This window comes from Narcine bancroftii, chromosome 14, assembly GCF_036971445.1.
Source record: "Narcine bancroftii isolate sNarBan1 chromosome 14, sNarBan1.hap1, whole genome shotgun sequence".
Taxonomy (NCBI): domain Eukaryota; kingdom Metazoa; phylum Chordata; class Chondrichthyes; order Torpediniformes; family Narcinidae; genus Narcine; species Narcine bancroftii.
In genome coordinates this window covers 52,277,431-52,289,453 of record NC_091482.1, presented here as the reverse complement: position 1 = coordinate 52,289,453, position 12,023 = coordinate 52,277,431, and the positions used below count along the sequence as shown (strand labels likewise).

At 43.5% G+C, this 12,023-nt stretch overlaps 1 protein-coding gene across 9 annotated transcripts in view; it reads right to left on the bottom strand.

Annotated features, from left to right (window-relative positions):
* Window positions 1-12,023, bottom strand: part of sema4ba (sema domain, immunoglobulin domain (Ig), transmembrane domain (TM) and short cytoplasmic domain, (semaphorin) 4Ba) — a 314,544-nt gene that overhangs the window by 264,900 nt on the left and 37,621 nt on the right. For 2 of the 9 annotated variants that reach the window (XM_069911426.1, XM_069911425.1), the window contains exons 2-3: window positions 9,645-9,700; window positions 7,493-7,582 (exon numbers count right to left, since the gene is read on the bottom strand). The exons of 4 other annotated variants lie outside the window; for them this stretch is intronic. The gene's annotated coding sequence lies outside the window, so the exon portion shown is untranslated. Of the gene's footprint in view, window positions 1-7,492; window positions 7,583-9,644; window positions 9,701-10,847; window positions 11,016-12,023 lie in introns of those variants that run through there. 3 more of the 9 variants (XM_069911432.1, XM_069911424.1, XM_069911427.1) reach the window with 3 other exon arrangements.

The window sequence follows — 12,023 nt, the reverse complement described above, 5'->3', positions numbered from 1 at the left end:
AGAATCCTAACCTGTCTAACTTTCTCTGTAACTCAGTTCCTGAAGTCCCAGCAACATCTTAGTAAATCCTCTCTGCTCCCTTTCAATCTTATTGATAGCTTTCCTGCAGTTAGGTGACCAAAACTGCACATAATATTCTCCCCACACTTTCATCAACTCCCCTAGTCTGCCACTCCTCTACACAATAGGGGCAATTTACTGTGGCCAGTCAACCGATTTACCTCCAGGAATTTGAGTGGAAGGGACAAGACCACTGGGATCACGGGTAGAACGAGCAAACTCCATACAGAAAACACACAAGGTGAGGTAGAAATTCTGCTTGGCCCGCAGCAAAAAGAATCTCGGGGTTGTCTGTGACGTCATGTATGTACTCTGAACTTTGAACTTGGGCCTCTGGTGCTGTGAGACAGCAGCTCTACTTGCAGTGCTTTTGTGCTGTACAACTGATCAGGAAAACTTGTGTTAACCTAAATATAAAGAACTAATGTGAGTGCAACCCAACTTTATTCACTTTGAAGAGTGGGTGGTCTGTTACACGGGAAGACCTGCTGTAACCTGAAACAAGGTCCTTCTGCAAGAAGCCCATACGCAGATAGGCACAAACCTTATTATGGTTTAGCTTCCCAATCTACAGCCTGTTCACAACTATTCACATGACCTGTAATCTGCAGACTTCAACAAAATTTCTATCATGAGTTTCAAGAACTGCATGGCCTTGTTGGCTGCGCTACCAAAAGAAAACAATTTCTTAGCAGACTAATATTTCCCCCATTAAAAAATTGCTTTAAAACCTTTTCTTTCTGCTGAAATTTATAGAAAGGAAAGAAGCAAATCTCTACAATCTAAGATATAATCCAGGGATGCCCAACCATTTAATTTTTTAATTTATACATATAGCATGGTAATAGGCCATTTTGGTCCATGAGTCCATACCAGGAGAGTAAGTTAATTGGGTGGCACAGATACGTGGACTGAAATGGGCTGTTACTGTGCGGTATGTCTAAATTAAAATCTAAAACGTTGGCCACTCCTGGATTATAGCATAGATTATAGTATAAAACAAATCTATATAATCACTTGAATGTGAGGATGTAGTAATGATTGCAGAATTCTGGAATTTTAGCTCTAGTGTTGGCCAATGTCCACAAGGGCGCAACTTCCAGTCTGCCTGCCGTCTCCTCTGTTAACTGTCCCTGCACAGCACTGACAGAATCCAACAGAGCCATGAGATTGACTCATTCCTCCCCACACTCAGGCTGAGAAATCTGTCCACTAATATGGCAGCTTAAATCAAAAGGAGAACAGAGTGTGTAATGAGTGTAACGCAGTAAAAGCCCAAAAATCCAAACCATCCGAGAATCTGGACGTCTCAAAAACTCTCGGCTTTTGTGTATGTGCATGCATAAGCGCTCCAGATACACAATAGAAACAAGCAATCACGCAGAAGTCACGGAAATGTAAGGAAAGATATTTGTTTTTAAGTACTTTACATTTTGGCTGAAAAAAAGATTGGTTATTAAACTATCAAAATGTACCTGTTTCTTCTCTTTTAAAAGCCCAAGAATGTGAAAAATCCGAAAATCTGGATTGACCCAATCCCCGAGCAGTCCAAATTTTAGGACTTTCACTGTCTACAAAAGTGCTGGAGAAACTCAGCAGCTGACGTGGTGGCCATGGAAACCAATGTTTCAGGCCTGAGGCCTACTTCGAGGCATGAACAAAAAGCAGGGGTGGAGAGAAGCGAAGGCAAGAAGGGGCAAGGGGAGGGGCACAGGCCAGTCATGGGTGGGAGGGCAGAAGATTAAAAAGAAAAGCTAAGAAGTGATAGCAGGAGGGGTGTTGTGCGCTATCGGTAGCCCAATAATTATACAGACAGAAGACTGAGGGGAATGATAGTCTTTATTGAGCAAGAGACTGCTGGCTCGGGGCTAGGCTAGGAAAATGAGCGGGAAAGAGAGGGCTCTCAACCTTTATGATCAGGGGTCACATGGCAAGGATCAATGGAGGAGCTAAGGTAGAGAGACCCCGGAGGGCAGGCCAACCAGTACAAACAGTCATATCACCACAAGGGGATAGATCTCTGAATTTCAACAGGAGGGGAGCTGGAGGAAAGGAAAGATAGGAAGAGGTGGGGGGAGAGGGAGAGAGAGAGAGGGGAGGGAGGGAGGGAGGGGGGGGGTGGGCCTAACAGAAACCTAAGTCAATGGTGTCCTTTTGGAAAGAGAGGGAATAAGGATCCAAATTGATTATTCCGAGAAAAACAACATTCAGTGTGAAGCTGTTAGCAATAAAACGAATAAACTGGAAGAAGTACTTGGCTCCCAGGAGACAGGGGAGTTATTAAGAGTTTTTATTATTTAACTATATTAGTTTTAATTAGTTTAATTCATTTTGTGTGTGCTTGTATTTTAGATCTTTGTCAATGTGATAATGTTTCGCTCACATTACTGTTTAAAAAGAATTTTTAATATTTTGATGTTTTCCAAGCCTTTCAGATTGTGAGTGTCAATGTCGACCCAGAAGTCCAACTGCAAGAGGGGCTCAGGCCTTTATCTCCTATGGACGCTGATAGACCAGCTGAGTCCCTCCAGCATTTCCGTGTGTTTTTACTAGAATTTTATATTTCACTTTTTCCCTAACTGCACTGACAGCTTCGATGCCCCCTCCCAACACCACCCCCGCCCCGCCCCCGAGTTTGTGATGCAGCCCTCTGCCTGTGCAGAGAAAATACCTCCACTGGGCAATGCCAAATTGTCGTTAGCCACTCCAGGAGGGGACTACATGTATCCACAGCAGGAAAATGTCTTTGCATTCAGATTGAAAAGCAGCAAGGCAGTTAGTTGAGCATGCTTTGTTCTATCTCATTTAAGCAAAAAGACAAAAGTAGTTTAAGATTGGAAGCTGCTGGTTAGTTTTGAAGTATGAGTACCAGGAGATCAACTGAACGACAATTTTGACGTTGCATTTTCATTTAGCTCCGCAGCAGCTCATGACAACTTGGTACTTGGGCAAAGGACCAGCAATGCTGAACGTGGAAGATCTCCACCATTCTTCCTGGCTGAGCAATTCATCTCGCATCTTCTCTCATTTGCCCATCATGGACTGACTGCCTCTGGGCTCACCTGCCCAGGAGAGAAGAACTGCTGCCAGACCAGTTTACTGACCCAGGTTCAATTCTTCTTGGTACTGTGACCCAAATCCTTAACTGACCCATTCTTGCCACACGTGCCTGACCAAGGAGAGTCCTTCCAGCTTCTTTTCTAAATTGTAAATTAACCTTCCTCCCACCGGTACATTTTTCTACTTGAGTTTCCAGAACATGCAGGTTTTGTGTTTGTCCAGGTAATATTCAGAAATCCCAGTGTTGTCTGTGTGACCAATCATTCAGTCTGAGCTCACAGGTCATGATACTGTGGCAAGGATAGGTGCTAATGAACACATACAGGCGAGGGTTCGAGTGTCTGCTTGTGAGAGGATAAAGCTATGTTTGCACCAAGATGCGTCTTCCATCCCATCTCTTGCCTTGAAAGTACAAGGCAGCTGTTGTTAAAACACGAAGAAGGATGTGGGTCAAAGTGCTCACAGAGAGAGGAGAAGCAGCAACGCCAACCATCTGCTTTAACAGCTTCAATGTGAAACTTCCTAAAACCAGAGTTCAGCTCAAAGCAACAAAACACCTTTCGGACTAAAAAAATATATGGGGATAAAAATTCACCATGGTGAATCAAAACATTGAATTCATTGGATCTTGAAAAATGATAGAGAATAACCCAAAACTGGCCATCAAAATGAAGCAGTTAACAGCCACTTGTACTTTAAACAGATTCTGCCTTTAATACTCACACTCTGTGTTCATTGGGTATGATCATTAGACACATCTAATCACCCCCGACACTCTTATGAATTTCTACATTGTCAAGAGCTGTTGTGGAGCTAAATGAAAATGCAACGTCAATATCATCGTTCGGTTGATCTCCTGGTACTCGTACTTCAAAATTAACCAGGCAGCTTCCAACCTTAAACAACTTTTGTCTTTTTGCTTATATGAGATGAAACAAAGCATGCTCAATTAGCTGCCTTGCTGTTTTTCAATCTGAATGCAAAGACACTTTCCAGCTGTTGATATATGTGGTTTCCAAACACTAAGCTCCCTCGAGACAGTGAAAGATTAAACTTGAAGTGTTGAGAAAATCCTACAGGAAAATTCTATTCATCTGAGTGTTTAAAAGTCTCATTGGTTTGGCCTCTCACACCGGTTCCTGGGCTCCCTGTCGCACACTGGGTCCTGGCTCCTGGGCTCCCTGTCTGTGTAGCTGCAGGGGCCATGGGAATGCTGGAGGAGAGTCCACGAACACTCAGTATCTCTGAAAGGGACTCTCTTTTGCTTTTGTTTCTCTGACTGTAATTCTGCTGATGGAGAATCTGACTGCCTTACGGAAGTCTACACCAAATTTTATGTAATATTACACCTGTTTTATTATGTGACAATAAAGGAATCTTGAATGACCTTTTTCATTGCTGTTAGAAAACATGAAAATAATATGAAAATATTTTGCCAAATTGGCTGGTTCTCTGCGATTAATGAATAGTGCAGTGTCTTGGATAGGTTTAGCTAATCATCTGCAGTGTGGGATGTGCAATAAATATGAAATTGGGTTAACATTATCCATAGCAGCATGAACATTGAGTGTCTCAGTAATTCAGCAAGTAATGAAAGAGTGGGCGAGACTGCCTTCTAAATTGCATTTGGTCCATCACTTAACCCTGGCAACTAATAATGCCTCCACCCTGACTACTGTTCTTGAGAAATGAACAAGACAAAGGCCAACTAACAAGCGTGAAATGTAGGCTTCTGTATGAATAGATATTTCAAAAGTAAAAGCACAATGCGGGAGAAACATAACTAATGTTTCGGGCTTGAACCCTTCATCAAGGTATGGAGAAATGTAGGCAGGCACGTGAGCAAAATGTAGGCAGAGGGCGCAGGGGGAGGAGCACAGGCCCACAGGCAGGAGGTAATAGGTGGATAAGGGAGGGAGGACATAACAGAAAACAAGGGAAGGAGGGAAGGCTCTGTGAATTGAGAGGGAAGGGGGTGGAGAGCTCAACAAAAGAAGAGAGGGAAGGAAAGGAAAACGGAGAGAAGGCTATCAGTAACCAGTGAATTCGACGTTAATGCCATCGAGTTGGAGAGCGTCCAGATGGAAAACCAAGTGTTGTTCGTCCCATTCACGGGTGGTCTTGGTGGGATCTCCAATTTACAAGTGGATGGCATTAACATCGGCTTCTCAACTTTCTGCCAGCCTACTCACTGTTCTCCCTCCCTTTCCTTTCCCCTCATCTTCTTTCCTGCCCCTTCCCTCTCAATTCATGGTGACATCCCCCCCTCCCCTTGTTTTCTGCTATGTCCTTCCTCCCTTATCCACCTATTACAACCTGCCTGTGTGCCTGTGCTCTTCCCCCTGCCCCTCTATGCCACCATTTCATTTGGGTGGCTTTCTACATTTTGCTCATACCTTGATGAAGGGCTCAAGCTCGAAACGTTAGTTATGTATCTTTATCTTTGCTATATAAAGGACACTGGTTGACTTGTTGAGTTTCTCCCGCGTTGTGTTTCAACTTCAACCACGGTGTCTGCGGACTTTTGTGTTTTACTTTTCGATATTTTAGAATGTATAACAATGCAATTTCAGTGGAACTTCCTTTTATTTTATTTGATAGACGGGGATCAAAGAATGCTGTTCTGAAACATTTAATCTTGAATCATATGACAGTAAAATCCATGATATTCAGCACCTATAGGGGATGGTAGATGCTGGAGATTGTGTGTTGCGTGATTGGCAAATTAACCGTTGGGGAGCGCCACTTTTAAACGTTCATGTTTTTACCTATTTATTTTCCACGATTCTTTTTGGCGGTTGCTTGAATTCTGCCTAACAGGGATTTTTTTGCATTTTAGATTAAGTAATGGAAACAGATGATTTGCAACAATCAATATGATTTATCCATATGAACATTGAACAGCAATAAACCACTGTCGCACAATTTCCTTCCAAACAATTTATATGAATAGTGTTATTTCACCCACAAGTGGAAAAGTCTCAAGGTTGAACATTTATGTCAAGTCTTGCAGAAATGTGCTCTTTCTACTCCCACTCCTCACTGCCCTTTCCTGATATAAACAGCCGTCTGAACACAGAGGCTGTTCAAGATTGATCACCAATTCCTCACCTTCTGCGCTATTGGGGGAAAACAGCCTAAAATGCTTGTTTTTTTTTAAAAAACACCCCAGTTGGTTCTTTTTAAAGCCGATATGATTTGACTACAGATGTATTCATTAAAAGAAGGAGGCCTCCTGGTGACCTTGAACTCCCAGCCCTGCAGCAAAGGGCCAGCTTTGCCTTTGAGTGGTCAGGCCGGAGGCCAAATCAAGTTTATTGTCATCTGATTGTACAAGTACAACCCGACAAAACAGCATTCTCCGGTCCTCAGCATAAAGCATGCAGACACACAACCAGACATGACACACATACAGACGGTGGAAGGTGTACAGGCTGGTTGCATCTTGGCTTGGTTTGGTAGCTCAAACACCCAGGAACACACAAGGCTGGGAAAAGTGGGAAACTCAGCTAAGTCCATCACAGTTAATGACCTAGCATCACACAAGAAATGTCGGTGAGGTCAAGTAGACAGCCAAAAATCATGGAAGATCCCCATCACCTTGGCCAATGCTTTCTTCCTGATGCTACCTGAAATCCAGAACTACTTCCAACACCTATCAGGCTCACAAACCTCCCCATATCCACCAAAATCATAACCCGACGACTACCAAAGATCGAACTTGGGGAGGGGCGGTGTGGTGGTGAAGGGGGGAGACTCCAGTAATCCTCTCTCCCACTCTTGTTGATCTCTGGTCCATTTCTCTACAGCAATAGTAGCAAACCGGGATGTAGTTGGCCAGGACGCTCTTGATAGAGCTCCTGTAGGAGGTTGACATAATTTTGGCCGGTAGTCTCGCCACTTCAGCCTTCTCAAGAGTTATTATTCTCACAAGATTACCACAACCACAAATAATGCCTGATCTGCTGATGGCATTCACCATTTTATTTCAGATTTACAGCTTCAGCAGTTTTTCGATTGTCAAGCACGTAAGGAATTAAGGTTACATCGATGTGGTAAGACGCAATGAGATGGTTAAATGAAGCAAGCTCTTCCATAAAGCAGCTCAACCGAACAACTGAAATCTCCACCAAAATCTCATTCTAATAGAAACATCTTGTCACCTGGCACTTTAGAAAGAAGCAGTTGATTTCACAATGAAGGAGCCCCTGGATCTATATTTTCATCCTTCTCACTTATACTAATCAGCTTTTCAAGTTCAAATTTCACAGTTAACATGCTCCGTTACAGGGATTAACTTGCCGTGGTAAAGACTTGATCTCCTGCCGTCAGTGCAAGATAATAATCGCAACCAACCAACTCTGCAACTTACGGTGTAATTCTGCTACTTGCAGTCGACAGAAGTATCAATGCTGTCTGGTCATTATCAAAGCAACATCCTCCGGGCTTCTCAGTTCTGCTCCTTTGTCATATTATCCAAAAAAAAGAGACCAGTTAATGATTGCTCAATTTAAGGTTACAAGGTCAATGTAATACAGTGAGTTACAGTCATATGGGCGCTCGCTACAGATGGGGCATTTTCTGCCCAATATCCAATTATGTCATTGCTATTTGTCTGCAAAAAGTGACAAATAATCTAATCCCTTCATAACTTCACTTCAAAACCCCTCTACTTTGAATTGGGAGATGTGCATTCCATTCATAGGGAACAACAAATTAAATGCAAGACCTGCTAATTTGAAATGAATTTGATCGTTCAGTGTTTTACACTGTACTGACTCGCTAGAAGCGATAGATGGTACAGCTAATGTCTAGAGATGTGTGCAGCTCTGGATATTCCGAAAAAGCCTGCTTTCTAAGTAACCTGGTTTGACATATGTCAAACCTAATAGGACAAACTGGTTCCATTATTCTTTCTTAATTTTATCTGCCTGAAATCCAACCTATGCCTTCAGTACACAGGATTCCTGCAGTATGAAGGCACCACCAAACCACAGTTAATACATGGCTGTAAAATGCTGGGTGTTAACATCTCTGAGGATCTGTCCCAGGGCCTCCATGTCGAAGCAATCATGAAAAAGGCTCGCCAGCATCTATACTTTGCAAAGAGTTTGAGGAGATTCGGTATGCCAGGAAAGAACCTCGAAAATTTCGACAGGTGGGGAACATTCCTTCTGGTGGCATCACTGTCTGGTATGGAGGTGCCAATGCACTGGATAGGAAAAAAACTCCAAGGGGTTGTTAACTTGGCCTGCGATGTCACAGCCATAAGAGGGCATCTACAAGAGCTGCTGTCTAAAGAAAGCAGCCTCTATCCTCAAGGACCCCACCCCTCCCCCAACCACCCAGGCCAGGCCCTCTTCACACTGCTACCATCAGTGAAAAAAAAAGGTACAGGAGCCTGAAGACGAGCACCTAGCGGCATAAGGACAGCTTCTTCCCCTCTGCCATCAGATTTCTGAATTGTCAATGAATCTCAAACTTTCTTGGACTATATATTTATTTTTGAAATGTAATTTATAGCAATGTTTGCACTATAACGCTGTCGTAAAACAACAAATTTCATTACATGTTCATGACAATAAATTCTGATTCTAAATTGGAGGTTTCAAACAAAACTACATTTTAAATAAAGTCACGTCCTACCAAAACACGGCATGATTAACATAGCGATTAGCGCAACACTGTTACAGCGACAGCGACCTGGGTACGAATCCAGCACTGTCTGTAAAGAGTTTGCAAGCTTTTCCCAGGTTAGTTTCAAAATATAAACGTCTGATGTTCTGTAAAGTTCTTCTGGTCACTCTGAGATAATGTAAGATCTAGATCACTGGTTCTCCACCTTCTTTCCACTTACATCCCACTTTAAGTAATCCCTATGCCTTAAGTGCTCTGCGATTAGTAAGGAATTGCTTAAGGTGATATGTGGGCGGGAAGGGAAGGTTGAAAATCACTGCTCTAGACCCAATTGTTACTGAAATATTTTGCCTGATTAAAAATTGTCATTGGTCCATTTCCTTTGGAATTATGAAACCCTGCACATAACAAGTCAATAAGGGATGATTAAAACAGTGGTTTTCAAACTTTTTTTTCCCCATTCACATCGCACCTGAAGCAACCTTTTACTAATCGCAGAGTACGTATGGAATAGGGATTACTTAAGGTGGCATGTGAGCGGAAAGAAAAAGTTTGAAAACCACTGATCTAGAATAAGAAATGCAATGTTTTCTTCTGAGGGATTTTAGATATGTAGAGTTCTTCAGAACAAAACCAGGCCCAAAAAGTCCAATGTAGTCCCATTTGCCTGCATTCGGTCCATCACTCTCTAAACTTTTCCTATGCATGTTACCAGTCTAAATGCCTTTTAAATTCATACCTTCTTATGCATATGTTTTCTGCATGTCCCTTTAAAAGTTTTTTATGTTGCTTTGCAAATACCAAGTAACTGCAATTCAGGTTAGATGGATATAATTACGCTCAGTATGAATCTAATCCCTTCAATGTTGAATCGTCTTCGATCATACCTGCCCCAAACTTCCAGCTGTGGAAAGTTCACCTTCCCTTCTGCTTTATTAATGAACTGTATTAAAAAAAACACAGAATCAAATTACCTCTGTGCAAGATAGAGATAAAAATAACTTCACGGGCATAAACGCCCAACACGAATATCAAAACTTGTGATAGTTTTTTTAGTATTAATAGTCTCCTATTTTCAGTTATAAAGGTAAGTGATGCATGAGCTACCCCTTTGCTGCACTGAGCGAGGCATCAGCTCTCAAGAAAGATAAATTATGGAGAGGCAGAGGTGGACGATGGTAGGCATGATACAACACAGACCGTGGAGGGATGTGGACATTGGGGATGGGCATTAACTGCTTACCCAGCAATTGCTTCTCACCCATGTACCTTGCTAATTTGCCTTTTGGAATCGTTTTCCACATCTGTACTCCTTGCCGAGAGAGGAAAGTTCAGGGGGGATTTGGCAATCAGGCTTTCTGCTGTAATTCATGTGTTAATCCATTCCTAATCAGTTAATCTTCGCTTTGTAGCCAAACCATAGTACAGCTCATGCTCAGTGCTGTCCTTTGTAGCACGTAACATTGACTGATTTATAATGAAAAACATTATTTCAATTTCACAATTTCAAAATACTTTGCAATACAAGACGCACAGTAACCACCATAAACACAGAAACATCCCAGATCATAGAACAGTACAGCCCCTCCTCCCTGATCAATCTAACCCTTCCATCCTTCACAGCCTATAAACCCTCCATTTCTGTCACATCCACGTGATTTTCTAAGAGCCTTTTGAATTTCAAGATTCAATTTTTTTGTCATGCAATAAAGACAGTGCAATATTACACAAAAATTGTTTTCATCTGCCATAAGGCAGACAAATTCACCATCGGCGGAAATTGCCTGAAGCACCTCTTACAGTCAGAGAGAGAGAAGCATAAGAGAGCTGCCTCAGGGTCACAGGATTCACCTCCAGCTGCCACACAAGAGCTCGAGCTCCAGATCCGAACCTCTGACATGATCAGGAAACCACCACCGCCCCCTGCCCAGTGCCCTCGGCAAACATTTGCATCCCTGCTCCAACATGAGTACCCCAGTTTTGAGCCAGTCTCCAGCAGTCTGCAGCCTAATGTGAATCCTCGGATCACAGTTGCCAGCAGCCCACAGCCTGCAAGGATTTCTCTCCTCGAGTCGTCAACAGCCCACCACCTGTGTGTTCTTCAGCCCCCTCACTGGTCCGCCACCATGGTCACTGTCGCATGTGTCATCTCCTCTGCTTCTCCTTCTCAAATGGATATTGTTCTCCGTGTTTTCTGGTGCATCGCACCAGTCCTCCACTTCCCTGAAAGTCCTCCACTTCCCTGAAACTCCTCCGCTTCTCTGGAATTCATGTGCTTCACTGGAACTCTTGTGCTTCCCTGAAACTTCTCGTTGCCACTGTTGATCAAGGGCACCACTGTCCCGGGTGCAGACCGCACGGTCACGGCACTTCAAATAAAGCCACCATCAGCTCCATTCACAGGCCATTTAAAGTCTGTACGGGCTGGACAGTTTAACCCTATGGGCGTTCAGTGACTCCGCTCCCAGCTTTCCACGGTTCCACACCAGTGGCAGCACTGCTGTTACAGCAACTCCCCATTTTTTTTTTTAACTGAGGTCCCTGTTGAACCAGCCTCCACCACCACCCCCAGCAATGCATTCTAGGTACTCTAAATCCTCCCTGAACTTTCCTCTCTCGGCAAGGAGTACCAATGTGGAAAACGATTCCAAAAGGAAAAATTGGCAAGGTACATGGGTGAGAAGCAATTGCTGGGAAAGCAGTTAATGCCCATCCCCAATGTCCACATCCCTCCACGGTCTGTGTTGTACCGTGCCTACCATCGTCCACCTCTGTCTCTCCACAATTTATCTTTCTTGAGAGGTGATGCCTCGCACAATGCAGCAAAGGAATAGCTCGTGCATCACTTACCTTTATAACTGAAAATAGGATACTATTAACATTAAAAAATTATTACAAGGCGGCACGATTAGCATTGTGGTTAGAGCAATACTGTTACAGCGCCAGTTCCCCAGGTTCGAATCCAGAGCTGACTCTCAGGAGTTTGTAGGCTCTCTCCGTGACCACGTGGGTTTCTTCCGTGCGCTCCGGTTTCAGACGAACATTCATCCCAGTAACAGGCCATTTCAGCCTATGTGTCTGCGCCGCCCAATTAATCTACACCCCTCCTCCGGTACGTTTTAAGTGGTGGGAGGAAACCAGAGCCCCCGGGGGAAACCCCACCCAGACAGGGGGAGAACGTACCAACTCCTTAGAGACAGCGCAGTCCCGATCCATAGTGCTGTAAAGGGGTTGTGCTAACGGCTACGCCAACCATGCCACCCATT